General features: G+C 44.9%; 1 protein-coding gene across 11 annotated transcripts in view; it reads left to right on the top strand.

The window, feature by feature from the left end:
• Nucleotides 1-12691, top strand: part of KCNMA1 (potassium calcium-activated channel subfamily M alpha 1) — a 748888-nt gene that overhangs the window by 222976 nt on the left and 513221 nt on the right. The gene's annotated exons all lie outside the window — the stretch shown is intronic.

The raw sequence follows: 12691 nt of genomic DNA, 5'->3' as shown, positions 1-12691 counted from the left end.
GTTGGTCACCTGGTCAGGCCAGGCTCATGCCATGGTTGGGCGTCTTCCCTGGGTAGCCCTGTCCACCAGCTTTCTTCGGTCTGATGAGTCAAGAGTTTCCTTGAGAAGGATGTGACATTCTAAATAACACCCTGTGATTCTGGAAGCTGTTTTGTATGGACTGTCCTTCCTTGTCCTGATGCTGGGGCTCACTCAAGAGTCATTTGGCTTAGACATAGAATGAATGGGGATGTCCTGGTGGCTAGAGGGTATCAGAGATCAGGCAAGGATGCTGAAAGATAGATGCCATCACTTTTGATGTTTCATGGCAAAAACTCAGTGAGAAGGTGACCACAGATGTTGGGAGATGGTGAAATTTCACCCATCAGAATCCTTAGGGAGAACTCTACATTATATTTTTGATAAATATCTCACTCACTGCTTGAGGGAAGGAGTAAGTCACTAAATGTCATGTTCAAGTCACCAAACTGGTGGCCAAACAGCCTTCAAGGAGAACAGGGCTCTGTTAACTGGGGGACCACCAGGAGCTGTGCCTTCTGAAGAATCTGGTTATGGAGTCATAGATTATGTTATTGGTAAGGAGTGGCAAAATAGAAAGTGGGAAAACTTAAAGCTAGGATTATGGAAAGGAGGAGAGAGAAACTGGTGACGTCAGTTGCTTTGTGGAGGAAGATAGAGGTGGGTGGTCTGGGTTGGTGGGACTTAGGCTCTCCTGGGCAGCCCTGAGTGTCTCATGAGGAATTGAAGGTGGTTTGTTGTGGGTTGTGTTGTGTGACCATCACCCTCATCTCCCCTCTAGAGGCTTCAGTAAAGTCTCTATTATTTTTTCACACTTGTGTATGAGTAGATTCTGTGTGGGAAATGTCAGGAGGTTGGAGTCTGGGTCTGTGCATTCACCTGGGTTGAAATGGAAGTAGTGCATTGTACATGCACAGTACAATGAGAGGGTGAGGGAACTGCAGACAGCTTGGTTGCACAGTATGATGCCTGCTGCTTCAGTGCGGCCACTTAGGACCATTCTGTCTATCTTCATTAGCTAAGAGACACTGAGCACCAACTTTAGGCCAGGTGTTTTATCATCTCTGTGAAAAATAATGAATAATCCTAATTCCATCGCACCATGGTTGGGAGGTATTGAAGGGAGGAGAAATGCTTTGAATACAAATATTGCGTGAGTGTGTATGTGGTGGAGAGGCTGAGTGTGGGGAAGCAGGGAGTCAAGGAAGAATTCACAGGGCGTCATTGGAGGGAAAGCCTTTGAGCTGAAATGTCTATTTCAAGGTGAACTGAACACATTTGATGATAGAGACAATATAAAAAATAAAAACATAGCTAAGCTTGAAAACAGGGACTACTGAGTGGGCCAGGAGCTGAGAAGGATACCTAATAAAATAGAAAGCATTTGAGTGGAGCTTGGCAATGTGGGTTAGGATCCTGAAAAGTTAAGGGAGAGGAAATGATTCCACAGTGAGGGAGCAGCAGAAGATTAGGGGCATGGTGTGTTAGGAAATGAGGCTGGAGCTGTCAATACTGAAGCACCTAGGGGCAGTGAGACTGGGAATGTGGGTTGGAGACAGCTCGTTGGGTCTTCAGATGCCGAGCTAAGGACTTTGGACTGGAATCACCCATTTTACGGATGCATCACAGTTTGTATTTCCATCTACCAGCTTGGGTTGTTTCTACTTCTACTTCAGATTTTTATGGGAATATGACTTTTTATTTCAGTTTGGTAAATATCTGGGAATTGGATGGTTCTGTTTTCTGGTAAGTTTAAGTTCATAAGAAACTATCAAATTAGCTGTTCCTGGCAGGACTGTATGAATGTTCTGGTTGTTTTTCATCCTTGCTGGTACTTGGTAATATCAGTTCATCTTTAAAATTATAGCATTCTAAACAGTGTTTAGTGATATCTAAGTGTGGTTTTAATTTGTACTTCCTTATGTTTGGAGCTTCCCTGGTGGCTCAGAGGGTAATGAATCAGTCTGCAATGTAGGAAACCCAGGTTTGATCCCTTGGTGGGGAATATCCCCTGGAGATCTTGGCTACCCATGTTTAAATATCAACATCTTTCCATATCCTTATTTGCCATCAGTATATGTCCAGTGACGTTTCTATTCAAATATTTTGCCCATTTCTAATTGATTTGCTATTATTGGGGTTTTTTCCCATTTTTATTGAGGTTTATTTTCACTGTTGGGCTTCCCTAGTGGCTCAGACGGTAAAGCATCTGTCTGCAGTGCGGGAGACCCGGGTTTGATCCCTGGGTTGGGAAGATCCCCTGGAGAAGGAAATGGCAGCCCACTCCAGTAACCTTGTCTGGAAAATCCCATTGGATGGAGGAACCTGGTAGGCTGCAGTTCCTGGGGTCGCAAAGAGTCGGACATGACTGAGTGGCTTTACTTATTTTCACTGCTATCTAATTGTCATCACCCTGAAAGGAAACCCTTTACCCTATTTTAACAGTCACTCTCCATTTCCTTAACCCCCGCCCCTAACAACTACTAATGTTCTTTCTTCTCTGTGGATTTGCATATTCTGGACATTTCATATCAATGGAATCATTTTTTTTTTTAAGACTTTTTAAAGTCTACTTTTTAAAGTCAGATACTACTGTAGACAACAACATTACTGAAAGCCTCTCAGGAGCCAGGCACTGTGCTAAGCCCTAAATGTTGGGATCAGGTTGAAGGGCAAGGACAGTGCTGAATTTGTTCCATAGCTCCTATTTTGTTATAGAAGTGCATAATGAGGAAGCCACGGAGCCAGTCTTATCAGTGAATTTATGTCCATTTTACAGTTGAGAAAATCAAGGCCGAGGAAGGGCAGTGAAGTGACAGAGCCAGGCTGGTACTTGCAGGCTTCCAGACTCCCCATCCAGTGCTCTTCCTGTGTCATCACTTCCCATCTGAAGATAATACCTCCTTTTTGAAGCCACTGTCATCTGTTGCTTTGGCTGTGACATGACTGTCTCTGAGCCCAATTAGGTCCTGAGGCTGCTTGTTCTGATGCTCTTAACATTTGCGTGGACTAGCATGGCATGCTCAGGCCTTCTTGCCTTGGACTGCCCATGAGACCAGCTGCTTTCCGAAGGTCTCTTGGGAGAATAGGTGGCCTGGGCTGCTCTGGTGCGCTCAGGCTGGATCAGTCCCACTGCCCGGAGAGCAGGCAGCTCTGAGTACAGGCGGCACCTCTAGAGCAGGCCTCTCCTTTAGGGAAGGCAGGTCCTTGCTCTGAGCAGGGAAGAGATTTCATATTGCAGTCTCAGCGTGCAAGGGGAAGCAACTCTCCCTGTTCAGAACCCAAAGCTGTGTTTGTCTTGAACTGTCCAAATGTTTATCCTTGCAACAATGGGACTCAAGTGAGACTAGACACCGGCTGTGCAGTTTTCCTTTTCAATTTTTAATTAGTTTTCCTCGACGCACAGTTCAGGAGCTTGGCCTCCACATCTGGGCCCTTACCTGTCCCATTGTCACAGGCGAGTCTCAAAACCAGGCAAGGCGGGGAAGGCCCAGCTGGGTAAGGATTGTCCAAGACAGCCTTGGCGTATCTGTGGGTTCACTGGTTGTCCGGATCTCTCAGATGAGCACACCGTTCATTCAGGAAGTATTTACTTCTCACCTGCACCAGGCATTATTCCAGACACTGGGCAGAGGGCAGGGAGCACCAGGGATTCAGCATGTGCATTATTCACATTGCAAAACTAGACAAAAGGTTGTAGCGCTCAGTGTAAACAATGTGAAATGAGGGCCACCGTTTACCGGTGCTTTTATTAACTGTTAATTCTATTAACAACTGGAGCTTCAACATCAGGGTGAGAAACTTCCTTGACCAGGTCTCAGAATAGCTCATCTTTGTCTTGTGTCTCAGCCCTAGCTTTACAAAAACAGCGAGACTTCATAGGGCCTCCTCTTAAAAAAAAAAAAAATTTTTTTTTAAACTTTTTATTTTGTATTGGAGTAGAGCCAATTAACAATGTTGCACTAGTTTCAGGTGACAGCAGTGGGACTCCTCCATTCATACACATGTATCCATTCTCCCCAAAGTTCCCTCATATTCAGGCTGAATAGGGCCTCCTCTTAGAGTGATCGCTGAGGGATTATGTATCAGTGCACCTCCAGACTCTTAAGGATGACTGCTTTCTTATCTTTTTCTTAAAGCAAAAATACTTGTTATCTTCTGATTAGAATGTTGGTGCATGCTTAATTCAAAATTGTGGAATATATTGGGAGAACTGATGATCAGTTCCACTTTGGGACCTGGAGCTGGTCCATGCTGAGGGCCGTTTCAATGTCACAGTAAATGCCAATGAGATGCCGCCCAGATGCTTGGGTGTTTCTGGGGACTCTCTTCACTACATCTCATGTTATCTGCTTAAGCACAGATTCGGGGTAAGTAGTTCTTTGAGCCAGGATTGCTATGGTCTTTCTGGTTAACCTCCAGTGAACATTCTCAGTTGGGAAAGGGACACTGGCCCCTTTTCTGTAGTGGTTTCTGGGAGCCAAGTTCTTGGGCCATTGAATATACACAGCTTCTCAGGGTTTACATTCTGCATTTGCATCCTTCTGACTTCATCTCCGCATGTCTTCTCTCATTTCCCCTTTGCCTACTCTTTGAACTTTACATGTATGTGGTTATGTGCTCTGTAGAGTTTGGGGAACTAAATGAAATCTTTCTAAGAATAAGCCAGTACAGGAAGCCCTCAGAGATACTGCAAGCTCAATTCTAGACCACTGCAATAAAGTGAATATCACAATAGAGCTAGTCATGTGAATTTCTTGGCTTTCCAGTACATATAAAATATGTTTACATTATACTGGAGTCTGTTAACTGAGCAATAGCATTATGTTTTTAAAAGCAATATATTATACATACCTTGGGCTTCCCTGGTAGCTCAGTTGATAAAGAATCTGCCTGCAATGCAGGAGACCCTGGTTCAATTCCTGGGTTGGGAAGATCCGCTGGAGAAGGGATAGGCTACCCACTCCAGTATTCTTGGGCTTCCCTTGTGGCTCAGCTGGTAAAGAATCTGTCTGCAATGCAGGAGACTTAAAAAAAAAATCTTAATTAAATTTTAATTAAAGAGACTTAATTAAAAATCCTTTATTACTAAAAAATGCAAACAATCATCTGAGCCTTCAGTGAGTCATTTACTATCATCAAAAGATCACAGATCACCCTAACAAATGATGAAAAATTTGACATATTGCGAGAGTTACCAAAATGTGACACAAAGATATGAAGCGAGCAAATGATGTTAGAAAAATGGCACCTATAGACTTGCTCAAGGCAGGGTTGCTACAAATCTTCAATTTGTAAAAAGCGCAGTATCAGTAAAGTGCAATAAAGTGAGGTATGCCTGTATATATGAATAAAAAGGATAAGAAGCACACAGAGTAGGCTTTTGTTTGTATTGGTTGGTTGTACTTTACAGATTCATAAGCCAAAATTAGTATTAGAAATAGTCTAGGTCAGGGTTAAGTTTTTCTGTAATGGGCCAGCTAATAAATATTTTAGGCTTTGCAAGCTATAGAGAGACTGTCACAACTCCACTCTGCCACTGTAGTTTGAAATCAGCACAGACAGTACATGCATGTGACTCTGTTCCAATAAAACTTTATTTATAAAAACAGGTGGGGGACCAGATTTGTTTCATGGGCCGTAGTTTACTGATTCTTGGTCTAGTTCAACTTCTTATTTCATAAACTAAGAAATTGAGAGGCAGAAATTGAAAGAAAAATTTTAGGTAGGAATTCCCTAAGATAATGTAATACAAAAGTGACAATACCAGTGAATGCATTTATAATGGGAAAAATTATAGACATACAGAGTTATAGAGATAGATATAGGCACACACAAACACCATCTCCATTAGCACCTTGTTCCTGAATATTCATATTAATTTCCACAGCAATCTCAGAGTGACTATTTCCCTAGAAAAACTATGTATTGTGGCCAAGCATAGCCTCACCTCAAGGTGTAAGCACAGTCTACCCTGGCTGGGTTGTGTATAAAGCTGCTCAGCCCCTTTATAGATTCAGTGTTTTGTGCTCACTTCAAAGCCCAGTCTTGCCAATATATCTATCAGCTCCTTGAACAAAGATAGAACCTTTAGAATTACTTTTTTTTTTTTTTTGCTTATTGTCCTCATATTCCCATGCTGCTATATTTAAATATTGCTCCAGGAAACAGACACATCTAATCCATGAATTGAAAATATATTCTACTTGCTTTACTGTCTGGGGAATGATTTGTTGAAGTAAGGAGAAAGAAAAATGCCAGTCTTTCCTTTTATCTTCCTAAATATATGCATGTGTGGCATTTTACATTAACATAGTATACATAGCCTAGACCATTCTATCCTTATCTCCTAGGGCCCCATAGAAAATATGTAACAAGCCTTTCAAAGAGAAATAATCCTATTGGTTTAATAGAGTTAAATAGGTGCATTCACTGCTGCGCTGTCTGTACCTGAATCAGACCAGCTGAACAAAGTGGGGAGCACATGGGCAGAGCTCAATCACACAGGTGACCTCGTTGACTTAATGTCTCCCTGTAAGTGCCTCATGGTGCTGGTGACGCTTCTCATCAGCATCTCCTACTGTGTATTTTCAGTGGTGCTTGGTGGCAAATTCACATACCTCACATTTCCATCTCACTCTTTTCCTCACCTCCTTCCCTATCCCCCTTTTTTACATTTTAGACAATGTGCATAAAATTTCTATATCCCTTACAGATGACCCCCTATGTAGCAGACAGATCTTGGGTTGCATAGGCTTTTTTTTTTTTTTTTAAGTAAGAATGCCCCCATAGTGAAATGGTATATTCTGCTTTTCATGCAGTTGGGAGTTTAAATCTCAATTAAATTGAGATTTAATTTGAGTTTGACTTCCCTAAGTGAGGCTTCTTTTTAAAGAAACTGAGTGGTAATCCACACTTCCATAGCCCATGACTTAATAATGACTCTTTATTTTATCCTGTGGATAAATGAAGTTTATATTTGGTGTTTGAATCAGTAAATCAAACAAGGACAGCTTTATTTATATTATTAAACATAAAGGTTTATCTGTGATGAAGGGTGCCCTAGACTGCACTAGATTTGTTACTTGGGACCCAGTGTCACTGGGTGGGAAAACAAGTCAGAGAAGTCACTGAATTCAGTAGGAACCCATGGGTAGTAGTGAGCTGCCTGTCACTGGAGATGTTCAAAGAAAGGTAGGATCTCATTTGGTGGCACTGCTGCTGATGGTTGGCCAGATTTCATCCTCATTACTTTAATTAGGGTCCACGGAAAATTAGATGTAGGAGATGCTCCAGAATAAAAATACTTCCCTCGAAGTTGAACAGATTTCTTGTCCTATTTTCAAGATTGTCCAATGGGTATCACTGTGTAAGTCCTGCAGTAAGAAAGACTTTGGCCCAGCATTTCCCACTCCTGTTTTACCATGGAACCCTTACCCCATGAAGCATCTGTGGGCATCACAGAGAACACACTTTGGAAAACATTTAGCTAGCCCAGCTATCACTTATGGCCCAAATCTGGCTCACTGCCTGTTTGGTACAGCTCACAAGCTCAAGATGGTTTTTATATTTTTACATGGCTTTTTAAAAAAAATCAAAAGAAGATTATTCTGTGACATGTGAAAATGATGTGAAATCATATTTCAGTATTCATAAACAAAGTTTTATTGGGATGCAACCATGTTCTCATTTACATGTTGTCTGTGGCTGTTTTTGCAATGCACTACCGCAGCAGAATTAAATAGTATCCGCAGAGTCCAGGATACACCACCCTGGAGGAGTTACTGTTGGGTCCTGGACAGAATGCATTTGGTGACTCCCAAACCAGACCATCAAGTTCCCCTTCTGCTCTGTGGCCACTAGGACTCAGAGTGGCCACCGGGACTTGTTCCAGAGGTTTAAGGCAATGGATAAGATGTACCATCCAGTCCCTTCTTGTATAGACCCTCTACATTTACTTCCACAAGCTCAACTAAATGATTCAGTGGAGAGAGGGATACAGAGGTCAGAGCTAGGCAGGACCCCCAGATCCCACAGTTGGCTCAGCATAGGAATTTCCACTTCCTGTCGTCAGTGGAATATGTCTGAGAATTGGGCAACAGGGTCACTTTCTGTCTCCTGACCTCCACCTGCCTGCATCCCCTTGCCCTGGCAGCCCAGTGTCTGGTCCCTACAGTGGAAGACACCCCCGGTCCAGGCCTGCAGGCCAAGTGCCTCAGCCATGCCAGCCACTGGACCATGCTGCCAGTCTGCGGGGCATATGCTGTGTGTGCCCGCCTCTCCACCACATTCTGCAAAGAGCAGTTATTAATTTAATAGCTGGTGTATTGGCTCCTCTACCCTCCCCTGTGAAAATAAAGGAGACTTTCAGAAATTAATCCCCAGAGAGTTCTGGGGGGAGGAAGAGCCTTCTGGCCCAGGAGCAGTCCGGTTCATCCCGGCTGTTCACCCCCAGCTTCCACAGCCTCTGGGCTCTGGTGGCCAGTACTTATGCTGCTGCCTCTTTCCACTGGGGTGTTTGCCAGGAGTGGGTGCCTGTTTTGTTCTTCTGCCTCATCCATCTGTTTGTTTATCCATCTCTAGCCACTCATCCATCCGTCCAATCCACATACCTTCGCTGGTGTTCCCCAGCACACAGAAGCGAATATAGCACCCAGGCAGTGGATGCCTACTGAATAAGGCACTCAACGCTTTCCCTTATCTCTGTTGGCTCCGGTTCAGCTTCTCTGTCTGGACCAGAAGACAGGAGCCTGCCCTGTGGCTGATCCAGCATCATCTGAATTGGGGCTTTGCTCCCCATCTGGCCTGGTGTCTCATTCATTTGGAACCAGCAAGAAGGATAGGTGGAGCACTTAGCATCCCCAGATGGCCAGGTCCTGTTTTTCCTCTCTCCCTGGGACCTGCCTCCTTGGGGAGGGATGCTATGGTGCTTGGCGCATGGAGGGCTGCGATGTGTGGTATGGCAGGGTGGTTAGGAACATAGCCTCTATGGTCATTCTTTTGAATCTCAGCTCTAGGGCTTTCCCCCTGGACCAGTTGCTTCATCTTCTAGTGCCTCCATTTCTTCATCCGTTCAATGAACATAATAATAGTCTCTGCCTTTTAATGTTTATTTTAACTTTTTATTTTGTATTGGGGCATAGCCAACTAACAATGTTGTAATAGTTTCAGGTGAACAGCCAAGGGACTCAGCCATACAAATACATGCATCTGTTCTCCCCTGAACCCCCCTCCCATCCAGGCTGCCACATAACATTGAGCAGAATTCCATGTGCTATACAGTAGGTCCTTATTGGTTATTCATTTAAATATAGCAGTGTACATCTGCCTTTTCATGTTGTTAGGATTTGATGCATCAACATATGTAAAATGTTTAGAATAGTGCCTGTTATGTGGTTAGTGCTTAATAAGAATTTGATATTATTATTTTTGTTAGTATTAAGGGAGCCTGGTCACCATATCATGGAGGAAGCATCTCGGTGTGGAGACGCACAGGGGAAGGGAGTGGAGGATAAATCCTCTCCTGTGACAGGAATGGAGGAGCCCTCAGACATTGCCAAACTCAGACATCGTTTAAGAGGGCTGAGCCACCTTTGGGCATGGCCATCTAAACGGGGTCTGAGTATTCCAGGTCCCAGGTCTGGGTCCAGCCAGCCGATGATGTTCAGTCCATGCACACAATTCAGGCCCTGTCATTTCTGAAGCTGGCTCATGCCAGCCTGACTCACCACTGTCAAGTCAGCCAGGAAATTCTCACTTCATACAGCCATCCTGAGCTGGCTGGGGGCCGGAGGGCTGGCTGGGCTCTCCCTGGGAACTGTACCTCGTAGGCACGTGTGTCACAGGAACCACCCTGGCAGGCTGACAGATGAATCTTGAGGAAAGAGGGACAAGTGTACTCACTGTGGTCCCCGTACCCAGTCCTCCCTGGATGTGAGGTGAGGCTGATGAACACAGGGCTGGTTTCAGAAGGTATGTCGGTACCTTCTGACAAAGGGAGGTGTCTTTAACATCCAGTGGCACCAGCAACCCCAAATCCATTGGAAAGATGCAAGAAGGTGTGTTAAGTCACCAGAAGAGAAGGACACAGCTTCTACTGTATATGCCCAGACTCTTCTCCGAGTCATTCACCCATTCCTTCAAGCATTCCTGCAGCACCTGAGAGGTGTCAGACGCTATTCCAGGCACTGGACACATAGGGGTTCCTCTAGCAAAGTCTGCAAAGTGAAATCATCCCAGGTGTTGAAAGTGAAAATGTTTTGTTGCATTTTCCTGCAGTGCTTTTGGGTGGCAAGGTGTTTGAAGTAGTTTGGTGGTAAATCAGGGCCTGTGACCTTTCCATCCATCCTCGGACAGGCCTGGAGACCCACCTCTTCTAATCCTGATCACATGTCCTGTGTCTTTCTGTGGCTGGATGCAAGGGGCCTGAGTTTAACAATATATGATTCATGTTAAGCTGACACTCTCTCTCCCTCCTTCCCACTCTTTCTTTCTCCCTCCCTCTCCTCCCTCCCAGTTAGTAAAAGCTGGCGCCCCCTTGAGGCTCTGTAGGGAATAGAACATCTGTATTTGGAGCCCACCATCCAGGGCTTCCCAGGTGGCCCAGTGGTAAAGAATCTGCCTGCTAATGCAAGAGATATGGGTTCAACCCCTGGGTCGGGAAGATTCCCTGGAATAGGAAATGGCAACCCACTCTAGTATTTCTTGCCTAGAAAATTCCATGGACAGAAGAGCCTGGTGGACTCCAATCCATGGGGTCTCAGAGAGTCAGACATGACTGAGCACACACACACCAGATACATCTCATACTGGGACACTTTTTCATTCACCTTTTCCCCCAGGGCCTTTGGGAAATGCTCACAGTTTAGCACTCCCTATTTGTCAGAAAAAATACCTGGTGGACTGAGACTCTCCTTGGAGCCTCCATTTCAGCTGTGAAGAAGTTTGTTGAACAGGAAGACTCAAAAATAGAGATGATGATGACAAAGTTGCCAGCCATTGTCATTGCCAGGAAACACGTGTTTGGAAAATCACACTCAGGACCACACACGAGCTGATGCTTCCAGGTTTAGTTTACTAGGCTATGTTTAGGAGGAGGCAGACTGACTCGTGCCTCTGGGCCCCAAACATCCCAAATTGGTGCACTCAAAGCCCTGTTTTTAGGGTCTGGGTTCAGAATGAGGCTTTTCCCAGAAAAACGACTACTCCAGAAGAATGACAACAACAGCAAATTTGCCCTAAAAATTTAATTGCAGAAAATGTTCTCAGGTGTTTGAGTAGTGGAGGGAACTAGGACAGGACATTTACTTCTCTGTCTTTCTTAAGGAAATGAGGGCACTTGAAAACTCAATTAAATGTACCCAGGACTCTTAAGCACTGGGGCTGTCTTTTTTGCTCATCTAATTAATTGTAGTTCACAAAATTGGCCCCATGCTGACATGGAAGGCTCTACAAAACTGAGGAGCCAGGGGCCTGTTTGAGTGGAAGCTCGCTTCCTGGTTCACAAGCCTCTGAGGACACAGATCTTACCTGAGGACATCCAGGTTACCTGTGAACTTGCCTCCTCCCTGGGCAAGCAGACCTCTGGGCCTTCCTTGTTTACTGGAGGTGAGTTAATCCAGAAAGTAAATGGACTGGGCATTCTGGTTTCTTGTACCTATGGAAAAGCCAGGATCCAGCACATTAAGCTGAAAGGTTGAAAAACCTTCACCTTCCCAGACTGCTTTTAGTGAAGAGGCTGAATTTTGATCTTTCCCCCATTTTCCCATCTTTCTCTTTTCAACAATTTTTTTTCTTTTCATTTCATGGTGGCTGTTGAGGAAGCAACTGTCCCCAGGGAAACAAGGAGCAAGCAACTCATTGAAAAGGAGAGAGGAAGACAAGGGCCCACTCCCACATCACTCTCCTCAAATTTTGGCTTTGCTTATACTGAAAATAGCTTGCAATGAAAGCCGAATGGCAGGAAGGTAGCATTTCACAGGGCAGTGGCCCCCGGCTCCCTGGCCTGCACATGGACCTGCTGGTTCTGTTAGCCTGTGGGTTTCAACTTGCCCAGGAAGGGGTGGGGTGTAGAATCCCGTTGGGAGGGGACAACCTGTTTCCTTCTGTGTCATGCTGGATCTCTCTGGAGTTAATTCTGTCAGTCAGGCACTCACAGAGCCTTCTGCCAGGGCTTGTGCCAGAGTGACAGATAACTTCCTGCAATGGAGAGTGGCTGGTTTCAGGGGCTGCTTGTTCCCACAGACCCCTGTGTGTGGGCTCCAGGGGGAAGCTGCCATGAGGTTACTGACTCCCGCAAGCCATGAGGTGGGCAGTTTGGCTTCTCAACCACCTTCAACCTCTCCAGGAAGAAAGCTTACATCCTCAGGAAGGAGGAAATGAGTTTACTGACCTGGCTTCATGCAGTGTATCCGTCTGGGCCTTGGGGATTGATGATGGTGTTTTAAGATCAATTTGGGCTATGAGAGCAGAGATGACCATCACTTCCTTTCATCTGAAGAATGGTGGACAGTGGGACACTGGGTTCTTAATCCGGGCTCTGCCATAATCTCTCTGGTGACCTTGGATAAGTCCATTCCTTTTTGAGGTCTTGGTGTGTCCATGGATAAAATAAGGGGGTAGTAATAGTCTGTTCCCTTGCAGTCCAAAATGTTGCTATGTTTTCTCACTTACT

Source organism: Cervus elaphus, chromosome 15, assembly GCF_910594005.1.
Source record: "Cervus elaphus chromosome 15, mCerEla1.1, whole genome shotgun sequence".
In the NCBI taxonomy this organism is placed as follows: domain Eukaryota; kingdom Metazoa; phylum Chordata; class Mammalia; order Artiodactyla; family Cervidae; genus Cervus; species Cervus elaphus.
This window is presented reverse-complemented; position numbering and strand designations above follow the sequence as displayed.